This window comes from Camellia sinensis, chromosome 12 (genome assembly GCF_055761805.1).
Source record: "Camellia sinensis isolate YWXY chromosome 12, ASM5576180v1, whole genome shotgun sequence".
Taxonomy (NCBI): domain Eukaryota; kingdom Viridiplantae; phylum Streptophyta; class Magnoliopsida; order Ericales; family Theaceae; genus Camellia; species Camellia sinensis.
Genome location: NC_138972.1, coordinates 51,291,461 through 51,302,532, shown reverse-complemented (window position 1 = coordinate 51,302,532; position 11,072 = coordinate 51,291,461). Strand labels below are relative to the sequence as shown.

At 35.7% G+C, this 11,072-nt stretch overlaps 1 pseudogene; it reads right to left on the bottom strand.

Moving 5' to 3' along the window:
* Positions 1–1,815: 1,815 nt before the first annotated feature.
* LOC145803562 (putative hydrolase C7D4.05) lies at positions 1,816–7,435 on the bottom strand (annotated as a pseudogene).
* Positions 7,436–11,072: the final 3,637 nt, after the last annotated feature.

Below are 11,072 nucleotides of genomic sequence, written 5' to 3'. Positions count from 1 at the left end.
GTGGCTCTTATGCACCATGTTGCCTCAAATGGCAGTTGCCTCAAATGGTGCTTGTGAGTTCTGGTGGATTGATTGATTGATTTATTTATTTATTTTTTTTTTTTTTGGGGGGGGGGGGGGGTTTACATTTTCCGTATTTGTTTATCAATCAAACTTGCTTTATTTTTTATCTTTTGTATTCCTATGTTGTAGCAACAAGAAGAACAATTGCAAAAGCAACAACAAGAAGTGATTTTATTTGTTTATTTTTTGTATTCCCTTGTTGTAGCAACAACAAGAACAATTGCAAAAGCAGCAACAAGAAGGAGAAAATGAAGAAACTTGTGAGACTTGTGATGATAGTGATGGGGATGACTTTTGATGATAGTAATGATGGCAATGCTCAATATTGTGGTTATAAAGCTCTCTGTGCATTCAACAAAAAAAAATGTTTATTAATTTTTTTTTTCTGTATTATTTTTCAAGCAAGAGAACAATGTGTCTTGTGGCTTCTCTAAACCAGAATTCCCAGTGTATCATCATTCACTTTCATTTTGAACACATAATTATGAACCAGAATTCTCTAAACCAGAATTCCCAATGTGTCTTGTGGCTTCTCTAAACCAGAATTCTATTTATGAACACATAATTATTTAGGAGTTGTTTATGAATAAGTTATTATAGTTTTCTTTTTGACTTTTTACAAAGAAAAAAAAAACAAAAATAGAGAGTAATATAAGAATTTATAATGGCTTTTTAGCTATAAACCCACCTTCCCTAACAAGGCCTTATTACAAAGTACTTGGAGCATATCTGTTTGGGAACACCCAAAAATGTCACATTTTCTCTAAATTTTTTTTGTCTTTAGTTATCTTTTTCCATCGCTAACACCCCGACCACCCCCCTAACCCTATTGCCACCTCTACCATGCAACCACCACACCGCCATACCACGACCACTTTACCATCGTTGTGACCACAATCACTACCACTACCTCTACAGCCACCAAACCACCACCGCCTTTATCGCCATTATTACTAGAACCACTACCACTACTTCCACTATTACTACCACTGCCTCCACTGCCACAACCACTACCTTACCACCACTACCACCACATTCACAAAAACCACACCACCACACCCATTTGAGAACCACCACTCTAAAATGTTGTCCGCCGCCGCTGCCACCACCACCATCCTACTATCACCACTGATGATGTTGTCATCGTCGCCACCACTACCATAGCTCACACCATCTCTTCTACAACTATCAACACTATCATGATCTATATAAATTTTTAACTTGTTTGTCACTACCTTATTATAAATAAATAAAAACTTATTTCATTCAACTAGTTCAATAGGCATAACTAAATATGAGAATGAGAATGGGAATAAGAATTATCATTTTATTCTTATGTCATTCCATGTTGGCAACCAAACAATGAAATGAGAATGGACATTCCATTTCATTCAACTTTATATTTCATTCTCACTCTCATTTCATTCCCAGTTCATTCCATTCATTCGTACTGAAAAACTATATCTGTGAGATACTAATGTGAACATTTAATTATCTATCTAAGGAAGCTCTCTTGTGAAAATATATATACATGTATATGTAGAATAGAAAAACAAAAAGCTCCCACTAAAAATATTCTTTTATTGCCATTTATTCTGAAGTTGAAGTAATTGTATATCTTCATCTCTGATATCTCTCATACATATTACAGAAAAGCAGAATATATATATGAAGAAACACAAGATGAGAAGCCTCCCTATATATACAATGAAAGAAAGCCCTCGTCTAGTTGTTGGAAGGGAATAGTCCTATTCATACCCGGACTCCTATCCTTTGAGCAACCTACATCAAGAAATGCAATAAGTTCATTACTGTATCATGCCTTTAACATCGTAATTCATGCGTGTATCCATCCCTATTTGGCAACTTGGTTGAGTAAACTTAAAAACTATACATATTTAAACTCCCCCCCCCCTCCCTCCCCCCCGGTCCTAATCTATCTCCTCTCTGCCTCAATTTTATTTAGTAAATATATATATATATAATATGTCTATAATTTTATTTTTTTAATAATAAAATTAAAATATTAAAATATTATACTTAATATTCATTTTTGCTCATTTGTTTATCATATTACATCTTTTAACTCTCATTAATTATAAATTATTATATATAATATACTATATTACTTTCAATTTTTATTAACTTCTTTATTTTTAAAGCAACAAAATTAACCCGTCCCCATGGTACTCTCACCCCGCCCCCCGATATGATATGGAGTGGGGGTGGAGGACGACAAATCTGCTCCAAACCCACCCCGCTATTGGCTACCATCACCAATGACCTCCGCTGTCAACTACCTTCGGCCAACACCTCCCTCAACTGTTTTTATCCAAAATAAACATAAACATGCTTAATGTTTTTTTGTAAATAAAAAATAGTAAATTGGGGAGAAGGGAAAAAACAGCTTATTTTTATCCAAAATAAACTTAGAACCTACACTAGCCTAATCTAAGGAGAAAGGGAAAAAAGATCAACCCCAACACCACATGAAGCTCGAACCCACAATCTCCACTGTAGGGATTGTAGACCATACTACTGAGGCACAAAGCCATGGGTTAAATCCACACTAGATTCTCATAAATTTGCCTATCTTTTTTTATTTTATTTTATTTATTTATTTATTAAGAGTAACCCTTTGACCCCACTTTTGGGGAGACCGAGGTAAAAACGACCAATAACCCCACGATAAATTTGTCTATCTATGTTGAACATGTATTGGACACTCTTTTATTTTAATACATCACTGTGCTCCATAGCAGAATATGAAATACAATTGTATCTTATCAAAGTTCTTGTATCAGTATTATTCAGCACTATCTAGCCCAATATAACCTATGAAAATATATGTATAACATAGCCACATAAATTTTTACCCTTTTTTCCAACCCAAAATAAAATAAAATAATGATGTAGCTTTAGAGTTTTGAGTGATCTCCCTGCAGGGGCTTGTGGGTCTTTTAGCTATTTAACATACATAAAGGCAACAAAAGCATATTGAATTCTGAACGTATAACAAGTCAAAAGAAAACAGTTGCTAAAGGCGCGCACACACAGAGATGCATATCAAAAAGGCATGTGGCTCATGTAGTTTGCTAGCAAGCAATAGAAGTGAAGTTGTTAATGACACCTCTTTGAAGGAATTTACATCACTTCCCCATAGCCAAGCATTACAACCTACATCTCTGGCACCCCACATATCGTTTCTACGATCATCCCCCACATGAACAGCATCCTCAGGCTTTACTCCCAACAACTCACAAGCTTTTATAAATATGGTGGGATTTGGCTTCTCTGCTTCAACCTATTTGTGGGGAAAGAGAGAAATTGAACAATGCCATAGGAAGAATGAAAGGAAAAAATAAATAGATCAATACTTACTTCAGCTGATACTGCCACAACATCAAACCCGTAATCACACTCTAGGGCCCGCAAAACAGACCTCAATCGAGTGTCAAAGTTTGACAAAACAGCCAATTTTACACCTGCATTCCTTAGGTTCTTAAATACTTTTTCCGCATCAGGATCACAAAGGTGACATGCCTTTGGATAGAAACAAATGAAAATTAACTTAAAAGTCAGATGGTAATGTGATCTGTAGTTGTAAGTGTCAATTAATATATCGGACAAGGTTTGGTTATCATTTTGGAAGTATTTACCTCACGTTTTATACCAAGGGGGAAAAATGCATTCAATAACCCCAAAACAATTGTAACCAATCAATGCCTCAAAGCTAACCTTTTCAGTGGTATAATAATTGTACAACTCCTCAAAGTATTGAGAATCCCAACAACCAGTTGAAGAACTGACTATGTATTGCCAGAATGGTCTCCCATCGTTAACATATCTGCAATTTAGTAAAACACACTTTTATAAATTGATATCGTCTATTAGAAGAAAAAAATATTTTGCAAAATAAAAATGGAGAAAACTTTTACCTTTGTAAAAAAGGGGGATGAAACTTTTTTACTACTTGTATTATTGTATACTAATTAAGGGGAACAATGTCTAAATGTCCCAAGAGTTGAAAAGACAAAATGTCCTAGAAGAATTTCAATTAGCAAGTCTATAAATAGCATCTTATATATCTTCAAGAAGTTCGGGCAAGATGCAATCTTGACAAGCGATAATAATGTAACTAATATTAATTAAAAACCGATTACCCTAAAAGTTTAAGCCATATAAAGTGACTTGATTCATATATTTATTTCACTGTGTGCCCTTCAAACTTTACCATACTCCTCATGAGTGAGGCATGCACATCTATGTTACCTGGACTCTTAAAACTAAATCAAACACTGGACTCTTAAAACTAAATCAAACACTCATGTTATACACCCGACACTTTGACAAGGGTGTATGCTATGTGTCTCATACTTTCTATCAAGACACATGTATATTTAATGATATTTGTATTTAACACTATCATTATGTATATATTTTGTTGTATAATAGCTATAAAAGGCATAAAATACCTTTTTGACCATGCCTGTTAATGTTACATATAATAACACAATTTTATCTCACATAAACAATTTAAAATATATAAATATAACCCTTTTTTATGCTGAGTCTGTGTGCCTTCAAAATTTGAGATTTGGATCCCTAGAAATGCATCCACACACCGGACACCTTTACCCAAGTCCATGTAACATAGATTCACAAAAGAGATTTACCTAAACAGGGTCCAGGAAGGATTTCAAATTGATAAAGATCCTACTTGCTCTATCACCGGGTAATCAGACAACAAGTACTCTAAAAGCTAAAGCTAATAAAGAGTGATTAACTTATGGATTCATCTTGCCACTCATTTACATTTGAGAAAAGTTTATGAAATACAAGTTTAATTTTGTGTAGCAACTATATGCAAGCTCAATATAGATTAATTAACTATAATCACCAAAAAAAATATTAAAATAACAACAAAGCAACTTTTTGAATCAATAAGCGACTCTTTTTTTAATTGAGGGTGACAAATTGGGTCTAGGTAGTAAACGAAAAGATAAGAAAGTCATCAAATGTCAAATTTGCTTTCTTTGAAAAAAAAAAAAAAACCCAAAATATTTTCAAATCCAACCATGCAAACTAAATTAACTCAAAAACTTGCAATGATATGTTCAAACTTGTCAAGGAAAATAAATCACCTGAGTCGAGATCTGCCCCAAGGTTGCTCATAAGCCCTCCTGTAACTGTTTAATATCTCAATTTTTGAGTACTCAACGCCATATTTCTCACCAATCTATCTATAAATCTGCAACATAAAGACATTAAGAAAGAGAAAGCAATGCATATATATATATGTATGTATATGTATGTATATAGAGAAAGTAAGTTACACTGACAAACATATGAATTCTGAATGTAGAGAGGGTAATTTCAACTTTATCCTTTAAACTATTGTCATATTTTCTAGAGCAAGTTAAGACGGTAGTCCCTAGGGGTGTTCAAATTAACCAGTGAACCGAAGAACCGAAGAACCGAACCGAACCAAACAGACCTGTTTGGGTTGGGTTGGTTGATCCTGAAATTTATAATTTTGTCTCAATTTAATCTAATTGATTACAACTATTCACATTTTTTTTATGAAAAATATGTACATAAGTGACACGTGTCATAGTTTTAAGGATAAAATTATAAATTTATGTAACTCAGTGATCCTCAAAGTTGTCAATTTGAATCAATTTAGTCTTAACTCTAACGTCTGCCTACATTAATAATAAGAAATAAAAGTAAATATAGTTTTAGTCTCTAAAGTATATGTTGTGTTCCTTATCATTTTAGTCCCTTAAATTTCAATTTTGTCATTTTGATCTTCGAAATTGTTAATTTGAGTCAATTTGGTAATATCATTTGACATCCGTCTACATTGATAACGAAAAAAGCATTTTATCCTTATTTTTGGAGTAAATTACACTTACGACCCCCCCCCCCCTTTTTTTTTTGAAATGGTTAAATGACCATAACACCTTTCTAGAGTTTGGGAATTGATTATTTTACCTTTTTTGACTAAAATGTGAGGTGAAAAAACTGAAATGTTTGGAATAACTTCTTATTTTTTTACCAAAAAAAGTGTAAAAACGTAGAGAAAATGAAAACAAAATTTTGACTTTTTTAGAAATTTTTTTAACTATATTAGCCCCATTCCAAATGATCCCTTAATCTCTTTCTTATAATGGTCATGATTTGGGGTTTGAGTTACTAACAAAAAGAGGGAAATGTCAAAGATGTGTATGACAAGGTAAATAGACATGTGGCATAATATAATAGAAGGAAGGACCAAACTGACAAACAATACATAATTTGGGACTAAAATTGTCTTTTCAGCATTAAAGCCTACAATTGAACACTCCAGAGAAGGGGTGTTGCTATGCTTAAGGCACAGTAGTTACCGTTATGCCTTTTGGAAAAGATTTTTTCGAGTATTTTTTGATAATCTGAACTGTTCATATTGTAGGATTCGTTGAGTAGATCACACATACAAAAAATCAAGTTGATTGGATAGCTGTAAACCTATAACCAAAGCACATTTATTTCTATAAAAATTAACGGTTAATATAACTTTCATAAATTTTTAAAAACAATTGGAATCTAATCATGGATTATGAATATCCGATTAATTTGATTTTTTACAAAAATAATATTCTTGACGATTATCGAAAAATAGTCAGAAAGACCTCCCAAAAGGGGCAACAGTAACTGCTACAGCAGCACCCTTTTCTCCTTGAACACTCATCTTCTTCTCTATATTTCATTTCAAAATAGTGAATTCACAATTTGTTTTTAGTTTAGTTGTTTAAATTTTGAAATGACCATTTTTCACCTCAAATGAAATTAGATTTTTAACCGTAATTAATTTGGACAATTTTTTTTATAATTAGCTGAAATCATAAACTTTAAGAGGTAAATAAATCAAATTAATAGTTTAAGAAATAAATTAAACAATACAAAACAAATTTTGTGATAGTCCAGGAGATTAAAAAAAAATCAAAATTAACCCAACATAGAGAAATATCAAGCGAAATGAAACGGGTACATAATTCTAGAGAGAGAGATAGTTTTAATTCGAGAGAGAGAGGGGGGGGGGGATGCATGCCTAGGCCATGGGCTGAGAGGGAAGAACAAGAGTGCCAACAGCATCAACCAAGAGAGCCTTGTGAGTGATGCCACCATACAGAGCCTTCCTATACTCCTCGTAATCTTTTAAACTCGAGGACGATAATGACCGACCCAAAACTCCAAATGGATTGACCCGAAACTTTCTCGCAGCGCCATTAGAGTACGAAGCAGAAGCCAAACTGGGCGTTTTGTTGGTTGCTGTTAAGATGCTTAGAAGATTACTGATCTTGGACTTTGTTGTTGCCATTACAGTCATCTCTGTGCTTCATTTGCTATTTTTTTATATCCAAGATTTCAATACTACTACCAACCTCTTTTCTCTCTCTCTCTCTCTCTCTCTATATATATATATTCTGGTATTTTTGGATAGGGAAGGGAGAGTCGCTGCCAAATGATAAGAAGACCCGAAAAGGTGGCAAAGGGTGATTTGAATTAGCGCGAATTACACTAGCAGTCCCTTTGACACTCGTGTCACTTTGTCTTTAACTTTTTAATTATGACACATTTGATCTTGAATTTTGAATTTTGTTTCAAATAAAGATAATTGAACATATCATTGCTTAATTTCAAGGACAAAATCGTTAATTTGATAAAATATAAATTAAATTGACAAAAATAAATGTCAAAAAAATATTTTTGAATTTTTAAAAATTATTTCTACCCACTTGTTGGCCGCATATTTTGTAAAAGACCAGTTACAGTTCGACACGTGGTAGAGTAAGGGTAATATAGGAAGACTATTCAAGTCTTCGATCCTGATCGAACACGTGACAGTTGATTGCGTGGTCCGAGTAGCATTGGATCAGTAAAGAGATACAAGGTGATGTGACTTCAACGGTTACTCACATTCAAATTCAAATATAGGAGGGAAGCCTAACTACAAGTGATGGTGTAGTGGAACTACTTATAAGGCAGCATGATCAGCGATCATAGAGGAGCAGTTTGACGGTTTGAAGTGCAGTTCGATGGTCATCTTTGAGGAGTATAAATAGCCGGGAAGACCCCAGAAAAGCCCTGGACTCAGATCCAAAAAACCAGTCTTACTTTATATATTTCGTTCCAGTTTTTATATTTCCTGTTCTTTACATTCCTGTACTTTAAATTCCTAAACTGCACTTCATTCATAGGAGTAGTTTCAAGTAGATTGTCGCTGTAAACCTCTACGAGGCTGAGTTTGGATCGTTGTAAGTTTTTCATACTAATGAAATGCTTCAATTGCTCTTCATTTAATTGTTCTTGTGCTTAAATTCTCCTAAATCAAGCCACCAGTAAAAGTCTTCTTCATTGAGGTTGAAAGAACTACAACACAATCGTCTGATAATTAGTTGGCAATCAAAATTCTGTAAGGACTGATTGATCTTTGCTAGCACGCTCACAATTACAAAAATAACCTTCGAAAGCCAAAAAGCCAACATATATTTTTGGCACGCCCAGTGGGACAAATTGAAATGGCTAGACGTAGGAGACAAGGAGAAAATGAACGCTTGGAAGAAGGCGTGGAAGGAGAGGTAGAAATACCTAATCCAGGAGATAATGTGATAACACATCCTATGGAAACTCCTATTTTATCAGAACCTTTGGTCGAACAGACCAGCACTTCGGGTCAAGAACCACATGTTCATAGTATTGGACGAAACCAAGGAATTGGACCGTCCACTGTGCCATCTACTCAGCCAATAAATCCATGGGATGACCTAGTAGATGCCATGGGACATCAATTAATAAACATAATGGAAAAGTGGGCAACATCCTTTTTAGATCGAATGAATAACCACCAACCAACAAATACAAGACACATGGAGGAAGTAAATGTCCCTCAAGATTGGCTAGAGATAAACAGCCTATGCAAGTTAATGGACATTCTAATGGTCAAACTAGTAATCAAAGTCATGAAAGACAACCACCTCAATCTTGGTACGAACCCATTTTGAGGCCTATAGCAGGCCAAAATGCCTCAATGTTTAACAGTGAAGCCATGCAAGTTGGTGGATCTGGCCCGGTACAAGAAAATGGCATAAGAATGGTTCCAAATCCCACGTTCGAAGCCATACCTGGCACTAGGGGGTATAATAATCCTTTATTCGAATTTATACCCGGGGGGTTGGAAGGTTTTCCCACAAAGGGAAGGGATACAACACCTGTCCCAGCACCTTTCGCAGGTCCCTTCGCAGGACAGGCTCAAAGAGGTTACCCACACCCCCAACAGCAAACTGCACCACAAGGACAACCAGTCCCAAATGTACCACCCTATGGACCAAGAGGACCACAAGCACAAGTTTGTCCACCAAATCCTGTGTTTGTTCCCCCAGTAGTGGTTCAGCAGGCACAAAATATGGTCCCTAGGGACCAAATTACTGATATTGTTAGGGAGATGTGTGGACCAATGGCTCGGGGGGTCCACACTTCTGTGTACAGAAAACCATACCCAGAATGGGTTGACAGGGTACATGAATACCCAAGGGGTTTCAGGATACCAGATTTTGTCCTTTTTTATGGGAATGGAAACCAATCGACAGTAGAGCATATTGCTAGGTTTGCTGCTCAATGTGGTGAATTTACCAATCATGACTATATGAAGTTGAGACTATTCCCAAACTCTCTAACTGGGGGAGCATTTGTATAGTACATTAACCTTACACCTGGCTCCATCCAGACTTGGCAACAAATGGAAGAGGCATTTCATGCCCAATTCTTCCAATCAGAGCCAGAAGTTTCCATGGCAGACTTGGCAAGATTGAGTCAAAGGCCTGAAGAGAAGGCTACTCAGTTTATTACCAGATTTAAAAGGGCTCGAAATAAATGTAAAGTTATTTTGCCAGAGCCAGAATTCGTAAGATTGGCCCAAAATGGCTTAGAGTTCAGGCTTCGAAAGAAGTTTGACTCAACCGAATTCAGAGACCTGGTGGAACTAACCTATAAGGTGTCTAGATATGAAGCATTACTAGAGGAGGAACAGGATCGAAATAATGCATCGTACAAGACATACTATAGAGATCCTAATTATGAGATTGATGTAGCAGAGATTGTGGGGAAAGAACCTGTAATCTATGAAGCATTAATTCATAAGGATACAACAATTGACCAACAGTTTAAAAAGAAAGACCTTCATAGGAAGTACTCTTTCGATTTAATTAAAGCAGATGGCATTTTTGATCATTTACTTACGGCCAACTTCCTTAAGTTACCAAAAGGAGTAAAACTTCCATCTCCTGATGAACTTAAGGGAAAAGTCTATTGAATGGCATAACTCTTGGTCTCACTCGACTAAAAACTACATTGTTTTTCGAGACAGGATCCAAGAACAAATTCGGAAATGAAGTTTGAAATTCCTAGCCAAAACAGAAAAAGCCATGGGGATCGACAGTAATCCATTTCCAGAGGTTGGAGAAAGCGCAGCTAATGTTGTTGTACCAAACTTCCAGAATTTATCTCTGCAGGAATTGGAAGAGGTCAATGTGCAGATGCATATTGCCAATCAGACAACTACCAAGAAGGACATCAAAAATCTGCCAGCTAGTGGACAAGATTTCTGACACCAGAGGGAAGACTCTGATGAAGAAGCACTGGATGATGACTCCCTAGAGGCAGCCGTAATGCAGAGGATGTGTTCCAGGTGCAGACTGAGTTATAAGTGGTTGAAAGGCCTTCCAGTTGATGGGAAACAATATTACAAGGATGTGCAGAGGCGTCCCAAACCAACCAATGCTTATAATAAAAGGCCGTATCTGGCTAATGTTAGGCAGCAGCCATTAGTGGTTGAGCCTGCAATTGATAGAATGCATGCTAAAGGCAAGAGGCCCTTATATGAGTCCAGGCCACCTAACTATTACAGAATGGAGAGTAGTCATTCTGAAAGAAGACTGGAGAAGAGTTCAGGTTTTAGGATCAAAGCC